The 18821-nt window shown below is 43.5% G+C and overlaps 1 pseudogene; it reads left to right on the top strand.

Moving 5' to 3' along the window:
- Positions 1–2167: 2167 nt before the first annotated feature.
- Positions 2168–17962, top strand: LOC128068564 (pregnancy-associated glycoprotein 1-like; annotated as a pseudogene).
- Positions 17963–18821: the final 859 nt, after the last annotated feature.

Here is an 18821-nt window from a genome sequence, read left to right as displayed (position 1 = left end):
AGGATAAATGCCCACAAGACCAAACAAAAGAGGAAGAGATAGGGAATCTACCTGATAAAGAATTCCAATTAATGATAGTGAAAATGATCCAAAATCTTGAAATAAAAATGGAATCACAGATAAGTAGCTTGGAGACAAGGATTGAGAAGATGCAAGAAAGGTTTAACAAGGACCTAGAAGAAATAAAAAAGTATATATCTATCTATATATATATATAGTGAATAATGCAATAGAAGAGATCAAAAACACCCTGGAGGCAACAGATAGTAGAATAAGGGAGGCAAAAGATTGGATTAGTGAAATAGAAGATAGAATGGTAGAAATAAATGAATCAGAGAGGAAAAAAGAAAAACGAATTAAAAGAAATGAGGAGAATCTCAGAGACCTCCAGGACAGTATGAAACGCTCCAACATTCGAATTATAGGAGTCCTAGAAGAAGAAGACAAAAAGAAAGACCATGAGAAAATACTTGAGGAGATAGTAGTTGAAAACTTCCCTAAAATGGGGAATGAAATAATCACCTAAGTCCAAGAAACCCACAGAGTCTCAAACAGGATAAATCCAAGGCGAAACACTCCAAGACACATATTAATCAAATTAAAAAAGATAAGACACAAAGAACAAGTATTAAAAGCAGCAAGGGAAAAACAACAAATAGCACACAAGGGGATTCCCATAAGGAAAACAGCTTATCTTTCAATAGAAACTCTTCAGGCCAGGTGGGAATGGCAGGACATACTTAAAGTGATGAAAGAAAATAACCTACAGCCCAGGTTTCTGTATCCAGCAAGGATCTCATTCAAATACGAAGGAGAAATCAAAAGCTTTACAGACAAGCAAAAGCTGAGAGAATTCAGCACCACCAAACCAGCTCTCCAACAAATGCTAACGGATATTCTCTAGACAGGTAAAACAAAAAGGGTGTATCAACCTGAACTCAAAACAATAAAGTAAATGGCAACGGGATCATACTTATCAATAATTACCTTAAATGTAAATGGGTTGAGTGCCCCAACCAAAAGACAAAGACTGGCTGAATGGATACAAAAACAAGACCCCTATATATGTTGTCTACAAGAGACCCACCTCAAAACAAGGGACACATTCAGACTGAAAGTGAAGGGCTGGAAAAAGATATCTCACGCAAATAGAGACCAAAAGAAAGCAGGAGTAGCAATCCTCATATCAGATAAAATAGACTTTAAAACAAAGGCTGTGAAAAGAGACAAAGAAGGACACTACATAATGATCAAAGGATCAATCCAAGAAGAAGATATACCAATTATAAATACATATGCACCCAACATAGGAGCACCGCAATATGTAAGACAAATGCTAACAAGTATGAAAGGGGAAATTAACAATAACACAATAATAGTGGGAGACTTTAATACCCCACTCACACCTATGGATAGATCAACTAAACAGAAAATTAACAAAGAAACACAAACTTTAAATGATACAACAGACCAATTAGACCTAATTGATATCTATAGGACGTTTCACAACAAAACAATGAATTTCACCATTTTCCTCAAGGGCTCATGGAACCTTCTCCAGGATAGATCAAATCCTGGGCCATAAATCTAGCCTTGGTAAATTCAAAAAAATTGAAATCATTTCAAGTATCTTTTCTTTTCTTTTTTTTTATTTTTCTTTTTTTTAATTTTATTTTTACTTTATTTTACTTTACAATACTGTATTGGTTTTGCCATACATTGACATGAATCCACCACGGGTGTACACGAGCTCCTTCTGACCATAATGTGGTAAGATTAGATCTCATTTTTATACTTTCTTGTCTTCTTTCCTTTTTTGTTTTCTCCATATTTGTACAGCCTGGGCTATCTCCTCTCTTAAACCTCATCTATATCCATATCTGCAGGCCAAAACAGACAGAGAGCTGTGTGGGGAGAACCAAAGAAGAATGAATTACAGGGAGATGAATGAAGGTTGGTGGCCCTTGCTACTCATCATGAATGTTCTTCAGTAGGATCACGTTCCCCTGCCCTTCTGTGTGCCCACCACCCCCAGGTTTGCCATGAACGTGGACGATTCTTCAGCCAGTGGAATTTGAGTAGAAGTGATATATTAGTTCCAAATGGAAGTATTATTTTCTGTCCCACTAGCTGGAATGCACATGTAATGACAGGAGCTGGAGTAGCCATGTTAGACCAGAGGTAAGTAGCACAGGTGGAAGATGTGCCAAGAAAGAAGTGGGCCCTCATCTCTGTGGAGAGACCTGCACTAAGATTATATGACAGAGAATTGAAATTGTGTTGTATTTAAGACAATGTTATCTAGAGTTTGATTACACTCGTTGAAGCTGTAACCTAACACTCAGAATAGCTGATCTTTGTGTTAGCATTTTCTTAACATTAGGGTCTGAATGAGACAATATCTACTAATTTACACTTACAAGTGAGTCAAGTGACAGCCCTGCCCTCTGGAAGGAGTGGTCTAGTGTGGGATTCAGAAATTCAAGCAAGAACAAAGCCACATGGCAGGACACTTTCAAGATCCTATAGGATCAGCCTTCCCAAGAAGGGAGAATCTGGGGTTATAAAGAGGCTGAATATGCTTTGGCCTCAGGGATGTGTCCACAGACTGGTTATCACCAGGAGCATCAGGTGCCAGGGGCACCACCAATGCCTCTGACTATCTCCATGTACTTGTTCTCAGGAGTAGAAATGCCAAGAAACTGCTAGAGCAAAGAAACAAGTAATGACTCTTGTTTCATCTTGCCCCGTGTGAATCCCATGGACTTTTGACCACACTACTCTCTGCCCAAAAACTCTTTCCCCTTTTGCTTCCTCAAAGGTGACTTGTGAATTACATCAGCACCTGACTCTGAAGCCTGGTGGATGGAACTCAACTCACAATCAGCTGGGACCCAGAGATGTCCAGCCTTGTCCTGAGTTTATGTCCTTTTTCTCCAATCAGATTCATAAACCAAAGTCCCTAAAAAATATAAGGGTGATTGTAATTCTCTCAAGGCCTTCGAATCCCCAAGGTCTATTTGGAGCATCAAAGAGGGAACACATTCCCCTGCATCCAGGCTAGTCTCAGACCTTAGCCTCCCTCAGCAAGGGATTCCCTGAGGAAACATAAGACACTTATCTAAGTTGCCAGAAGGCTAAGAAGAGTTTCTCACTGTGAATGCAGATTCATGTTATCCAGTCACCCAAAGGTCTGTGTTGTCTGAATGAGGATTGGGAGCTCTGGGGATTCTGAGCTGGGAGTGAGTCAGTCACCACCTGCACGACTGTCTCCTTGGGTCACTACAGCTGAAACTCCCCTGTTGTGCCTGGAACCCAGAAGAAACAGCCTGCAGTATTGCTTTCCTGCTGCTACAAGAAGGCAGGTCTGCTGATAAAATCAGAACCAGACTTGAGAGGCAAAGGGAAAGGAACTTCCACTCTGGTGCCTGCAGATATCTGAGAGCTGCCCAGCAGGGGATGCAATTGAGCTTTCTCTCATCTTTCCCTTCCTTGAAGTCATCTAGCCTGGGAACCAGAGTTCCTGGGTCACAAGTCTTCACTAACTTACCTGCAACTTTAGAGTGAGTCATACCACCCAGGGTTCAGTTTCCCGTCTCTTGGGTGAGGGAGACTGGACTTGCTCCAGAACACTTGCTCCAGACTGAAGTTCAGTGCCAATCAGTGGACAAGAGGCTCAAAGGTGCATGTTGCTGAGGATGCTTAGGCTGCCTCTGGTGGGCAGGGGGCTGTAACTGTCTGGTGATGTTCATGGGTCCTGGGATCAGAACTGATAGAGATAGACCACTTGGCACACAGCTGCTGTGACACCGACGACCTTAGAGGCCTTGCCCCCTGAAACTTACCATCATTTGGATTCTGTGGGATGAGATCAGGTACTTAAAAGTCAGATGCTACCCATGGGGAAGTTTGTAGATTCCTCAGCAGAAATCCAAATTAAGCTGATGAATCATCTCTGCTAAAAAACTTGGAGAACTAGATATGCCAGGACTCTTAGACAAATTTTGTTGCATTTTACATACCATTAAAGTAGGTCGTCTTTTGGATGACCTGCCATTTGCTCTCTGGCTTGGGATGATACCCACAGTTAGAGTGGAATCAAAGGGCTCTGGGGGATGTGGTCCCTCTCCCTGTGACTCATTAGCAGTGAGTACAGCTCTCTCCCCTCCACATCTGGAGCAGGAATTCCAGCAGGAAGGACGTGACTTCCAAGTTTAACCAGAAGCCTTAGGTATGTCTGGCCCTCAGGTAGGTGCTATTCTTTTCCCATTGCTTCTTCCTTCCCTCCTGGGTCCTGTGAAAGCTACCCACCTCCTGGTTATTGGGTTGTGAATTCCTCCTCCCTGCTCTTGCAAATATCCATGCAGTCCCACTTGTGGCTTCCTCTCTACCCAGGCCCAATCCCTTACATGCAGATGGCACTAAAGAAGGGAAAACCAAGGAGGGGTCTGCCCAGTTCATTCTTTCTAAAAATGTCCACATTCCTTCTGCTTCAAGACCTTGTCCTGAATCATTAACATCTCCAGCTAGATGACTCAGCTTAGCAGGGTTATGGAGATGCAGATAGTGGGGGGCAGTAAGGTTGTCAAGTGTAGGGGACAGTTCTCAGATGATAAGAGATGAGTTGGAGTAAGGAGCATGTTGTCCTCCAACCACTCATTCATTGGGGACCTGCCTGAATCTGCTATCTTGGGCCCCTCAGGATATCTCTAAGACAGAAAATTCAAAATGGACTTTCTATAAACTTCTTACTACAAAACCGTTTCAAACATAACAAATAAAATAAAGAAGAGTATCATAAACCCTTTATTTTGTCATTTGGCATCAATAACTACAAAACTAACCTCTTAGTCCCACCGGTTGTCATAGACTGGAGACTATGCAACATCAAGGTGATGACCAATTGATTCCCCAGTGAAGACATTCTTGACTTGCATCAGTCTTTCTCTTCTTGCTATCTTCTCACATGTGGTGGTTGAAAGGAACTTGGAAGAGGGAGAATAAGAGAGAAAAAGAGGGAGAGGCTAATCCTATCATGAGGTACCACCATCAAAACCCCATGTCAACGTTGGTACCTCCCAAAGGCCCTACTTCCTAATACCATCATATTGGAAGTCAAGGGTGGACACAATTCAATTCATAGAGGCTATGCAGATCTGTTTTTAAATCAATACAGACACTAATTTCATTCTTTCTTTTTTTTTACTTCTTATTCTTTTTTCCTGAAGTGTTTTAGGGACCAGATGAACAATTCACAAAATGTACATAATTAGTATTTGGGGAAAATAATGTGATGTTAAAAAAATGCTCTTTGTTCCCAATAAAATTAACATTTAATATCCAGTCCATTTGCAAATTTTCCTGATTCTCAAAAAGCAGATGTCTTCTCACAGTTTATTGAAAGAATGTACTCATATGTTGCACTTGGTTGTTCTCCTTTAAGATGAAATAACTGTTCCTCTCACAATTTTAATGTCATTCATTTTTTCAGAAACTAGGAGGAAGCAGGGTGGTCTTACAGAATGCCCCACTATTGGGTTTAGAGCAGGAGTTTACAATACCTGCACAGTGGGTCAGGACCAGTACCAGTCCTTGGTCTATTAAGAACCAGACCTCCACAGCAGGATCTGAGCTGCAGGCCAGTGAGTGAGGCTTCATCTGTATTATACCTGCTCCCCATCACTCTCTCATCACCCCCAGAAGGGACAGTCTAGCTTGTTTTCCTGGTAATTACATAACCTATGCTTAGTAGAAGCAAAAATATCTTAAATATTGATGATAATTTTCCTTTCTCGGTGCTCAGAATGGTGAGTTGGTGCCCTAGCAATCTATCACAGTGACAAATTGGATGTCGTCTGTTAACATTTGGACACATTTGGCCAGCTTAAAATTAAATCTTAAAACACTAAGATCATGGGAGCCAGCCCCATCCTTCATGGCAAATAGAAGGAGAAAAGATGGAAGCACTGAAAGATTTCTTCATCTTAGCCTCTAAAACCACTGTGGATGGTGACTGCAGCCATGAAATCAGAAGGTGTTTGCTTCTTGGCTATGAGAAACATAAACAGTGTGTTGAGAAGCAGAAACATCATTCTGCCCAACAAACTGGTAGATGTTTGGCCTTTTCATTTGGATTCCTAAACTTTCTGTCCAGTTCACATTGTTCTTTGAAGTACCTTAGCTTTCTGGTCCTTCACAATTCCCAAGATTATGTTGTGCATTTCTTTACCCAGTCCTGAAATCAGCCATCTCTTTAAGAATCCATTAATCGTCTGATGGGAAATGTATTTAGAAGCTAGATGTTAGACCTCAGAATAGTCACTGTTATCAAGTTGTCATTGCTTCTAGGCTTTACATTGGTCAGAGTAGGAAGGACACATTTTCTTAAAAAAAAAAAAAAGAATATAATTAGTTGGTACAAACTTATGCTTTCAGTTCAAGGTTTAAGACAGCAGAGTTTTAATTAAAGTACTTTATGTTATGAGTGAACCTCTTTTTCTAGCCACTGAAAGGCTTACTTCAGAACATTAGTTTTAATTATTGTGTAGCTTTTACCTGTTAACACATACATGATTCTGTCACAATAACAGAAGCAATATGAGGAAGAATAAGTTGTATAATATAGTTTCAGATTTCTTTCCTGTATTTCTTTTTATTTTCTTTGGTCTTGTTTTGGATGGGCAGCATTTTTATTTTTCCTTAGAAGATATTCCACTCTGAATGTAGTCATAATTCTGAATTTTAAAGCCATTTAAGTAATGTGTTATTATGGGCAGCTAGTCACCAACTTGATGCAATTAGATTTATCAGTCTTTGTTCTCAATTTGTTCGGTTCAGTTCAGTCCTTAAGTCGTGTTGGTCTCTTTGCAACGCCATGGACTGCAGCATGCCAGGCTTCCCTATCCATCACCAACTCCTGGAGCTTACTCAAGCTCATGTCCATCGACTTGGTAATGCCATCCAACCATCTCATCCTGTCTTCCCCTTCTCTTCCTGCCTTCAATCTTTCCTAATATCAGGGTCTTTTCCAATGAGTCAATTCTTCCCATCATATGAGCAAATAATTGGAGCTTGAACTTCAGCATCAGTTTTTCCAGTGAATATTAAGGGATGATTTGTTTGGGATGGACTGGTTTGATCTCCTTGCAGTCCAAGGGACTCTCAAGAGTCTTCTCCAACACCAGAGTTCAAACGGCATATATTTGTGTCATTTGTCAGTGACGTCATATAACCCCTGTTGGGATTTAACCACCAGAACTGAATTTAAACAATGTGCAAAAATCAGTGTTAAGACACAGTGCCCCATCTACACACATCTGGTGACTAGGAGAGGCTCTTGTTGTATTCAAGGGACATTCATTGATAGATCTCATGCATGAATAGTCCCTGGGAGTCCTGGATGAGTCATTAAATATGATTGGCTTTACATGGCTGCCACAGTTGTTTTGTCTTCTTTGACTGGGAAGACGTTTCAAAAAAAAATTTTTTTTTGTATGTTTGATTTGGCAGACAAAATTTTTCACAGCATAGACCCTATGAAGAAATTATATCAGAAATATATCCATTTATCTTCAGCAGTTAAATTCATTGGTTTGTATGTCCCCAGTGATATTTCTTCATAAATAGGAAACACACATGTTCAGTATGCATTCAGTCTCTTTGTAAATCAACCAACATGAATTAAATTCCTCTCTGTATCCACTGCACTCCCAACTCTAGGCGAGAAATAAAAACCTGCAGAGACTGAAGGCTTATTCCAGCACATCACTGTGGAGATTTCATTTCCACTTTTTTTGGTTTTTTTTTTGGTAAAAAAAACTTTACTTGCTAATATAAAAATCAGCACATTGTACATATATATCCAAACTTCTGATTTCTCTTGAAAATGTGGCCAATTGGCCTGCTTTCCAGCATGGTTGAAGTGTAGGAAAGGCTGCTCCCAGTGCTGTGCTGGGAGGGTTCTGTGCTGCCCAGGGCCTCCTGGGGCCATGAGTGTGTGAGAACTAGACTGCTAGCTATCTTAAGATAAAGACTACTTTTGTCCTGATCAACTTTGACTTTGAAGCCTTTAACCCAGAACCCAGAACACACTACTTCCTTGTACATTTGTTGGATGATATGAAATATCTTGTGGCTGCATATGACATTTCTTCCAATACTGAAACCATGCAATTGAAGTACTGCTCTGCTCTAAATCTTTGATGCAGACTGGCACCATAGACTGCCCCTGATGTCTGCCATTAGACCCACTACCTAAAGCCAGTTGTATGTCCCTGGGCTGTCCCTGAAGTCTTCACTTTGCCATTTGACAACTTATCCTCCTAGCAATCTCCTCTCCAATGAAGACAGCAATGCATATCTCATGAAGTGGTTAGGAAGATGACATGAAACCACGAATGTCGAGCATGGCTCTTAGTATCCATTTTCATGATGTTCTTAGCAGTTTTTTTCTCCAAGTAGTCAAGGTTCTGCATCTTCTTAGATGTCCATACAGATCAGTCTGATTTTCCAACCAAGCTTTAAGGAAGATACTACAGTTCAGTTCTCTGTATTCTGTGAAGCTTCAAAGTCCACTCGCCAAGGACACTGATGAAGGAAAGATTTTGTCGAGACCTTGTGTTTTTTCTAGACCTATTAGTGGCCTAAAGGCCTAAACTAGGGCATGTCAGATCATATGCAACTAAGGACTCCCGGTCACCACTACATGCTAAGAAACTGATCTTTCCTGAGTACTTGGAGCCAGGAAAGAAGCATAAAGTGGCTTGTGCTCCTCGGACTGGTGGCCTTCTCAGATTGCAGAGTCATGTAAGTATGGAGACTGTAAGCCACATCATATTCATTTCTGTGATTTTTCTTTTCATCTGATTATTCTATTCATCCATTTTATAAGGGAATGGAATATTCCCCTGACAATCTTAAAGTTCAATTCTTACTTTTTGATAAGTATGTTGCTATAGGAACTGTGGGTTCCGAGGGTCTTTGTGTAGATTTGCGTAGCTGCACAACTCTTGGGGTCCAGTCATGTCATGATCTATTGAAATAGGAACTCCTTGCAATTTTCAGTACACAGTCAATTCAGATGTAGGTGCGGTCCTGTGGAATAGCACTTTTCTACATTTTATTTAGCATGCTTTCTTTGTTCCCTCTCTGCTTCAGTGTGTATATGTCTATGTCTGCATTTCTGTATCACTGTCATTTATCTCTCCATCCCTTTGGAAGGCTCTGAGTGTATTTCTCTCTGTGTTGTTTTCTTTTAATTTTTCATTTGACTCATCTTTCCTTCTCAAGCTTGTACATTTCCCTAACTTGTTCCCTATCTCCTGGATTCTTTTTTCAACTATCTCTTCTCTTTCAACTTGGAGAAACATTGGGAGAGCTACTTATACACTGTTTTATATCTGACAAGCAGTGTGACCACAGCCAATTCACAAGCCTCTTGCATTTCTAATTCCTCCCATGTAAAAGAGGAGAGGAATCCCCCTTCGACCTCCTTCTCTGAGCTTCTATGAGAAGGATAAAGTGGGATGGCAACAGCAATGCTACTGGCTGTCATGTTGAGACTTCCTATTTATCAGACACCTTATATCCATCACTTCACTTATCCCCAAGATATCCTATTTGGAGGGATTGAATCATTACATTCCATTATTTTACCGAAGGGGAGACTGAGACTCCACGTGGTCATATGGCTTACTCAACATTACAGAACAGAAGCTTTATTCAAACCTACGTCTTTGCCATGGAATATGCATAAAATTCTGATAATAAGCTACCTCATAAAGATGATTAGAAAATACACACTGCCATTGCAATGACAGTTGTACCTTAACACTGACAGCTAAATGTAGCATCTTCTTTGTTTTCTTTGTCAAATGTTCAGTGAAAGAATACCTCTAAGGAAAGTGAAGACCATGAGAAACACCTTCAGTGAAAAAAAAAACATGCTGAACAATTTCCTGAAGGAACATGCTTACAGACTGTCTCAGATTTTTTCTCGTGGCCCAAATATAACTATTCACCCCCCTGAGGAACATCATGGATGTGAGTGTTTTGGGAGGATGGTGCTCCACAGCGCCCCCTGGTGCTCTAGCCTAGCACTGGGGCTCAGTTGGAGATGCCAGGTGGTATGCTGCGGCTGGGGCTCCTGCATGAGGCAGAAGCACTGGGCCAAAGAGGCCCCACGCAGAGGAGAAGGCACTATCATCCTTAACTCTTGTCTTGGTGACTGGGCCCAGAAATTACCAGATGGAGAGTAAACATCCATTTCTGTGTCAAAGATGTGTCATTAGTTTGAGGGAGATTGTTCCTTCTGAGCAGAAGGCAATGATGACCCACTACAGTCCTCTTGCCTGGAAAAACCCAAGAACAGAGAGGCCTGGTAGGCTGCAGTCCATGGGGTCGCTAAGAGTCGGACACGACTGAAAGACTTCACATGCACTTTTCACTTTCCTGAACTGGAGAAGGAAATTGCAACCCACTCCAGTGTTCTTGCATGGAGAATCTCAGGGACGGTGGAGCCTGGTGAAATGCTATCTATAGGGTTGCACAGAATGGACACGACTGAAGTGACTTAGCAAAGCAGCAGCAGCAGCAGCAGCAGCAACAGCGGCAGCATTTGCTTCTGAACTAAGGGAGTGAACTAGTTACAGATGCAGAGTGAACCATCTCTGATCAGAAGGTAGAACCAACTGCAAAGCAATTGTGAATAACCGGACAGAGGAATTCAGTTTCCACAGATGCAAGAACCACAGCAGTAAAAAGTTATGGAACCCATATTCCATGTAAGGCCATCAGAATCTAACACAGTGGTTATGGTTTTTTGATTAGAAAAAGGGCTTATTTTGTCTTCAAGAATGCTCATGCCAGCCTGAGAGATATGCAAAGAGTAAATACATGTCAAATGAAAGGGTCACTTGTGTTGACTTGTGTTGACTGGATGTGGTCTGAGTTTAGAGGGAGTGGCTGGGGTTGATCAAGAAGGACCTCCTGGAGAAGGAGGTGCTAAGGCTGGGTTTGAAGAGACTACAGAGTTTCTCAAATAAAGGCACCAGGACTTCCCTGGGTGTCCAGCAGTCCTAGATGCCCAGTGGTTATGCCTCTGTGCTTCCAATGCAGGAGGTACCACTTCAACATCTGGTCATAGAATCAATATCCTGCTTACAATGTAGCATAAGAAAAAAAAATCAAATGAAAGCCCCTCTGTGATCAAAGGCTGTGAGCTTCACAGTGATTGGAAAGTGATCTCAAGAGATCTATAGCACCCAGAGGGAGACATCAGTGTGGGATTAGAGGGTAGCCAGTTCTGCACTAAACCACTCCCTCCTTTGCACTGTAGATGCTCTATGTGGCTAACATCACCATTGGAACACCCCCTCAGGAATTCCAGGTTGTTTTGAAACAGGCTTATCTGACTTGTGGGTGCCCTCCCTCTTCTGCCCCAGTCCAGCCTCTTGTGAGTACGGACACTCCCTACCCGGACCATCCTTCACTTGCCCTGCCGCCCTGTTTCCATCCTTGGCACCTGCTGACACTCATCTCTTGTGTCTGCAGCTACACAAGTTAGATTCAGACATTACAAATCTTCCACTTTCCGGCCTACCCAAAAGACCTTCTGGATCGCCTGTGGATTTGGGAGCATGAAGGGATTTCTTGCTTATAACATTGTTTGGGTAAAGTGTAAAGAGAACCTGACTCAGGACTAGCTATAGCCAGATGCAGCACCATCTGATAGCACCATTCCTAGTCTAACTCCCATAGATATTGATCATCTTATCCACAGGATCCTGTCCCTGGGAAGGCAGTGCCCATGGTGACACACAAGCAAACGGATTAGCTAACCCAGGGGGTGGGTTGAGGTATGGACTTGCAGCTCCTCTGCCCATGAGCAGTTCAAGGCTCATTTTGCTGGGAGTGAGAAGATGGGGAAAAAAGCACCCACTTTTATATTCACAGACTGTTCCAGGCACTTTCAGGTAATAACTGGTTTAATCCTGCAACAACCCCACAAAGCAGGTGGTCTGATTAGCTCATGAGACATATGAGGAAACTGAGGTGCAGACAGCAAGGGCCTTGCTGAGGTCACACATGTGGTAAATGGTGGAGCTGGGTTGGTTTTTCAGGACTGAAATTGCTGTAGGGTGTTTAGGGACAGGATAAAAGTGATCTGGGGATCCTTGGGGCAGTCAAGGGCTTCAGGTATCAATAGAGAGAAACTGGAGGCCAGAGATGTCAAGGGGCCTGATAAATGAGTTCTCACTCTAGGGTGCCTTTGAGAGTCTCATAAAACGTATGGCCTACCTTCTCAAAGTACTTGAGTAGTTCTCCCCCTCTCTTTCTCTCTCATACACACTTGCACAAATACACACATATTCCCAAAAGTGAATTTCCCAGGCAGCAGTTTCATTGAACCCTGAGAGCAAGACTATGTTTTCGACTTCTGTCTTCCTGGACAGATGCATAATCGACAGTACCTTACAGAGAATTCATTCCATTCCTGTCATTAGGTCATAGTGATGCCAGAGAAGGCTACCTTGCTCTTGACTCATTTTGGCCACAAGGGGGCACCAATGGGTTCTGGCCTGATTCTTGATTGCCCCACCTGGACAGAAGCCACAAGGCCAATTTGACTCACTCAGGTGGTGTTTTTCAGAGGGGCAGATGTTTTAAAATTCACAGCCTCTCACAAATGAGACACAAATTTTCCTCCCAGCATGGTCTAACCGTCTGAGGTCCACCAAAGACACACCCCAGCCTCATTTCTTCTCTGAGGATTTAATGGCAATGCACCCCAGCTCAGTCCTAGCCTCACTTCTTGTATCTCTAAGGGAACACTCTTCTCTCCCACAGATTGGGGACCTTGTAAGTACTGACCAGCTGTTCAGTCTAAGCGTTGTGGAATACAGGTGTGAGGATGCATCTTTTGATGGCATCTTGGGCTTGAACTACCCCAATATATACTATCCCTATTTTTGCCAACCTGAAGAATCAAGGTGCCATTTCTGAGCCTGTTTTTGCCTTCTACTTGAGCAAGTAAGTTTGAGATGAACAATTCCTTTCTCCAAAGTAGCTATAAGATGCTTTCAGTTGCATGAAAATTATTGAACACTTGATAAAGAAGAATCCTGAGAGATAATGTAACCAAGGATAAATATAGCCCCAGGGCTGTACCTGGCTTCACCACTGGCCTTTATAAATAACTTTTTTATTGGAACACAACCCTGCTCCTGGGCTCAAGACCAGTAACTTGGTGTAGGGGGTTGAGGAGGAAGACTAATGGAAGGCCACAGGAAACAACTTGGAGGAAAAAGCAATACGATTTGCTTATGAATTTGATAAGGAAGGAAGGAGAAGGATGGTGTATATCTTTCCTTCCTCATTAACATTCCACTGGGAGCCCTGGCCAGCAACCCAATTTGTAGGAGCCAGTGAAAAATGAAAGTGTGGAGCACAAAACAAACATGTGGGACCCCTTGTTCAAGAAATATTCGGCATTTCAAAACAGGGAAAGCAGAGGTGGGGTCCCTTCTGAGTATGGGGCCCTTTGAACAGTAGAGGTCACAGGCCAGTGGTGCCACATCTGGGTGTCGTGAACCCACACCCTTAGAACTCCCAGGCTTTGATTTTCCTGAAAAAATGACAAGCTGGACAAGGAGAAGGCCAATATGCTTCAGCACCGTGTCCTCTGAGTGTGTCAGAGCACTCAGGTCGCAGGAGGTAGGGCATCTTCAGAAGATATAGTGGGTGGATCCCAGCCAGGTGACTCAGCTTCTAATCTCCTCTGTGCTACTCATTAGCCAGTAACAGACCTCAGTCTGGATCTCAATCGCTCCTAGATGCTATTTCTGCATCTGTACATCGGGACCTTATTAGGGCCTTGATAGGTGGACCAGCACAGCTCTCAGACAGTGCTGTTGTTACTGTCCACCAAGGATGTCCCCCCTCTCTTCTCTCTATACCTGCAGGGCAAAAGGCAGTGTAGTGATGTTTGGCGGGGTGTATAAATCCTCCTACCAGGGAGTGCTCAACTGGGTACCATTGATCCACACGGGTGACTGGAGTGTACACATGGACCGGTAAACGTCTCCCTCTGAGGGTCAGCCCAAGTAATGCTCCCGCTACTGTACATGGACACAGGCAGTCACACACAAATGCATTCTCAGACACTTAGTCACACAGACATATACACCACCCACAATGACACTGACACACAGACACATTGAAGCACACAAGCAGACACATATCAACATACACAGAGACACATAAAAACATGCATAGCTAGTCAGAGACACACAAACACTCACAGAGACACATACAAACACATATACAAAAAAACACACAAGCACATAGATATACAAACAACCCATGGGTTCATAATCCCCAGGCCTTCTGACCAGAGCTCTACCAGGGCCCTAAAAGGGTCTGGAGAGGTCTGTACCACTGGGAGAGGATTGCACCCACTGCCCTGTGAGGCATGGAGCATGGTTAGAGGACTCTACAGTGTGATGAACAGAGGATCAGGGAGAATTTCTCTAGCCTGAAGAGAGGTATAAGATGACCAACTGTCTGGAGCTATCTGGGACCAAAGAAGTTCTCAGTACAGGTAAATGTCAGGTAGAAAACAGGGAAGGTCTTGAGCAAATTGGGAGAACTGGTCTACTAAGGGAGCAACTACTGAGAAGTGTACAGAGATTTGCTAGAGTCTTAAGATGTGAAAGCAACTAATAAAAAAGACACCCCAAGTTCATGGGCACTCAGTGGGGCAAGGGCTATAACAGAGAATCAGGAAGGTGGAATCGAGGAGTGACCTGTGGACAAGAGGCATAATTGATAGGATTCTGTGTGATCAGACAAAAGCTGACCCATCCTTTGGAGTTTCTATGGGCTAGTCATGTATTTCCTGGCCAGGGACTCAGCATCTGAGCTGGTTGTAGGAGCAGTGCTGGCAGACACCCTCTCCAAGAGGAGCCCCTCTCTCCCACCACTATGAGAATCAGCTGCCCTTGTGAATCTCCATCATCACTCTGCGGTTGACTTGTTATTTGTTCCCAATCAGATACAGCTCTCTGGATGTTTCTCATTCATTATTTTCAGTCTTCGTTCACTCACTAAACAGACAAGCATTGGGCATCCACAGTGTGCCAGGCACTTTAAGGAAGCAATGAAAATAAAACTTGCCCTCACATCTAAGAAGGCAGATGCACAGGTAATGAGACACACACATAGTGAATTGTGACTTTGGTACATGATAGACATGAGGGAATCTCTTGTGCCTCAGATGGTAAAGCGTCCGCCTACAATGCGGGGAACCCGGGTTCAATCCCTGGGTCAGGAAGTTTCCCTGATGAAGGAAATGGCAACCCACTCCAGTATTCTTGCCTTAAAATCCCATGGCCGGAGGAACCTGGTGGGCAACAGTCCATGGGGTAGCAAAGAGTCAGACACGACTGAATCACTTCACTTCAGACATGAGGAAGTGTCTACAGAGACTGTCAAGAAAGGAGACTGAAAAACACCGAGGGAAAGACTTCCCTGAAACCATGACAATTAAGCAGGAATCTGGAAGATGAGAAGAAATTTGCTAGTCAAAGGGGAGTGGGCTCCTCTAGGAAGGAAAACCAGCTTGTGTCAAGGTGCAAAAGAGCCTGGTGTATTCAAGTACTGCATTCAAAAATGTCAAGGAAGGTGCCGTGTCAGGAGCAAAGGAAAAGAGGGCAAGAGACAAAAGGCTGTTTAGAAGACAGTCGGGAAGGGGGCATCTCTGGGGAGATCCAGAGTGACCTTGATGCCTGCTTAGTCACACTGTCTTTCAGCATCTCCATGAAAAGAAATATTATTGCTTGTTCGGCGGCTGTGAGCCCTTTGTGGATACCAGGACATCACTGATCCTTGGCCCAAGAAGACTGGTCAATAACATCCAGAAACTCATCAGCTCCATGCCAAGGGGTTCAAAGGTAAAGGGTCATGCCCCAGGGTCACTCCCAGTCTCCACACACAAGAAGGATCTCCAGGGCCAACCTCTGTCCCTCTCTCTCTAACAGCACTACGTTTCATGTTTTGCAGTCAATACCCTGTCCTCTATTATCTTCACCATCAATGGTATCAACTACCCAGTCCCAGCTCAAGCCTACATCCTCAAGGTGAAGGGAGGACCCTGAGGGGTGGTTCTCAAATAGGAACTTGCAGGAACCCTTGGGCTGCTATGGGAAAGAAGGTGCCCTCTGCAGGCCATCTCACACTATTGCAGATGCTGCTGAGCCCTGTGGCTGGGCCAGAGCCTCCCCACAACATGAACCATTCGAGAGTAAAGGGCCGTTTGGGACACTGATCATCTTGAAAACATGTGGAGACACCACACCATGTTGGCATGGTGGGAGTCACAAGGAGAGGGGATCACTCATGTCCTCAGTGTTCAAAGAGCTTCAGTTCAATCTGAACCCTCAGATGTATGAACATGGTAGGTTAGCTCTAGCAGTCCTTGAAATAAGTCATGTGACAAGGAGAATGGCTGGGGACACTCCCAGTGTGCTGCCCCACCATAAGGATTAACAGTCTCCCTTCCCTTTTCGCAGTTTTCCTGGTTTGGATGATAAATTACAAGGTCACCCTAGTTCTCAGATGCATCTTCCCATAGCTCTGGCCTGGTGCCCCCTTTGTGAGTTGGGATACCTGACTCCTCGTGGGGAGGCTGGATGCTAATGTGAATAAAGGGTGCACAGTGACTGCTCAGCCCCGGCACAGGGTGGAGGATTCATGTCAGCTCCCTGTGGGAGTTCAGAGCTGGCTGATGGGTTCAAAGAAGACTTTGAGGAAGGGAGGGAATTTCAGGAATTCTAAAACTGTAAACTCATGGAGCCATATGGAGGGTTACTTTGTTCTAGGCGAAACTGCACTGGATTCCATGCAAATGGCATCCCAAGGTGCTCTGCGTTGGGGCACTGGGGACTTAACCTGGGTGATGAAGGCTATGGACTGACCAGAGGGGTTGGAGAACCAGAGTATGTTACCCAACCAAGCCTGGAGTGGCCAAAGAGGGTGAGTTTCAGCCAAAGGAGGCTTCCCAGAGTTTCTAAGTTAAATCTTCAAGAACGTGTTGTGGGCACTGTTCTATTTAAGATGGATAACCAACAATGGGTTACTGTGTAGAATGGGGAACTCTGGTTAATTATATGACAACCTGGATGAGAGGGGTACTTTTGCAACCAGGATACAGGGATATACATGGTTGAGTCTGTTTGCTGTCCCCCTGAATCTCAGAATATTGTTAATCAGCTACACTCTAATACAAAATGAAGTTTTTTAAATAAAGTACAGATTGTGGGGATGCAGGAGGAGAACCAGCATTCTCTGCAGAGAAAACAAGGAGCAGGAGTCAGAAGGAAATAAACAGGGAGAGAGGAGAACTATGGACATTCTTTTTCTTTTCTAAAAATTTTATTGAACTGTGGCTAATCTTCAGTGTTGCATTAAGATCTGCTGCACAGCAAAGTGACTCAGTTATACACATACAGAAATACATATTATTTTTCTTATTCTTTTTCATGTGGTTTATCAATGGATAGTTAATATATTTGCTTATGCTTTTCAGTAAGACTTTGTTGTTTATCATTCCTCTGTATCCCCAACTCCCACACCCTTCCTCATGGCAACCTCATATCTTGGCCCCTTTGGTTGTGGATGAACTCTCAATCCCCTGCTTAGGAGAAAATCCCTTGATACTTACCAAAAGAGGGAAATAAAACCAAGAATTGTGCTGGGTCTGGATATTTGTGGGAGTCGTAGGTAAGGGCTCAGGCTGACTGATGTGTGTCTCTGACTCCCCCAGGATTCTAGAGGCCACTGCTATAACACCTTTAAAGAGAACACAGTGAGGACACCCAGAGAGAACTGGATGCTGGGTGACGTCTTCCTGAGGCTGTATTTCTCAGTCTTGGATCGAGGAAATGGCAGGATTGACCTGGCATAGGCAGTGTAAATGCTTGGAATGGTTCAGGAATCAGTAAGGCTGCTCCAAGCAAACACTAAATCACACTTAGGGTACTCCTGCCCAGGATGCTGTTGAACTGTGTTTTGTGGTCTGCACACCCTATTCTCAATAAAGAATAAAGTGTTTTACTCGTAATGTTGCTGAAACAAATGGATTGCCTCTGTTTGTGTCTGGGAGGAGTGAAATGATCGGGAAGGATCTAGAACCAAGTCTGAATCACAGTTGAGAGGATCGCACTTTCAACTGGCTTTCAGGAAAGTGGAGACTCATTGAAATGATTCTGGGAATCCAGGACACAAGAATCAGAGCAAATGCAAAGATCTCAGTGACTGGACCCAAGAAATCAGAAGTCATCAGTTCTCTATTTCACACCCTCACTCTTTCATTCCCTCTTCTTTGATGGTCTTAGACTGACAACTTTCTTCCTTAAGGCTTCTACACCTAGTGAGGGAGTCCAAGTTACCTGCCCTAGGGTTCTATATCCTCAAGGCATCTCCAATAAGGAAAGAAAAGATTGAAGACATCAGAGTTCAAGAGTGTTCTCTGAATGACCCACCTCAGATCACATTTACAGCCCTAGATCAGCCATCCTGACAGGGCCATTTGGTCCTATGATTGGCTTTACATGGTCCTGTGGCCCTGACCCAGCAGCACACATGATTGTCAATTTCCTCCAGAACTACATGACTGAAGCTGGGAGAGACAGCCTCAAAAAAAGTGACTGGGAGATAGTCTAGGCCATGGAATGGTTGGTGATGACCCACCAACTCCACCACCTCCTCATTCAGAGGAATTATGAGGGGTAATGAAAGAGACTCTCTTCATCCCATCTCAGATG

This window comes from Budorcas taxicolor, chromosome 25, assembly GCF_023091745.1.
Source record: "Budorcas taxicolor isolate Tak-1 chromosome 25, Takin1.1, whole genome shotgun sequence".
Lineage (NCBI taxonomy): Eukaryota > Metazoa > Chordata > Mammalia > Artiodactyla > Bovidae > Budorcas > Budorcas taxicolor.
The sequence above is the reverse complement of the archived record's forward strand: the minus strand, read 5'-3'. Positions and strand labels throughout refer to the sequence as shown.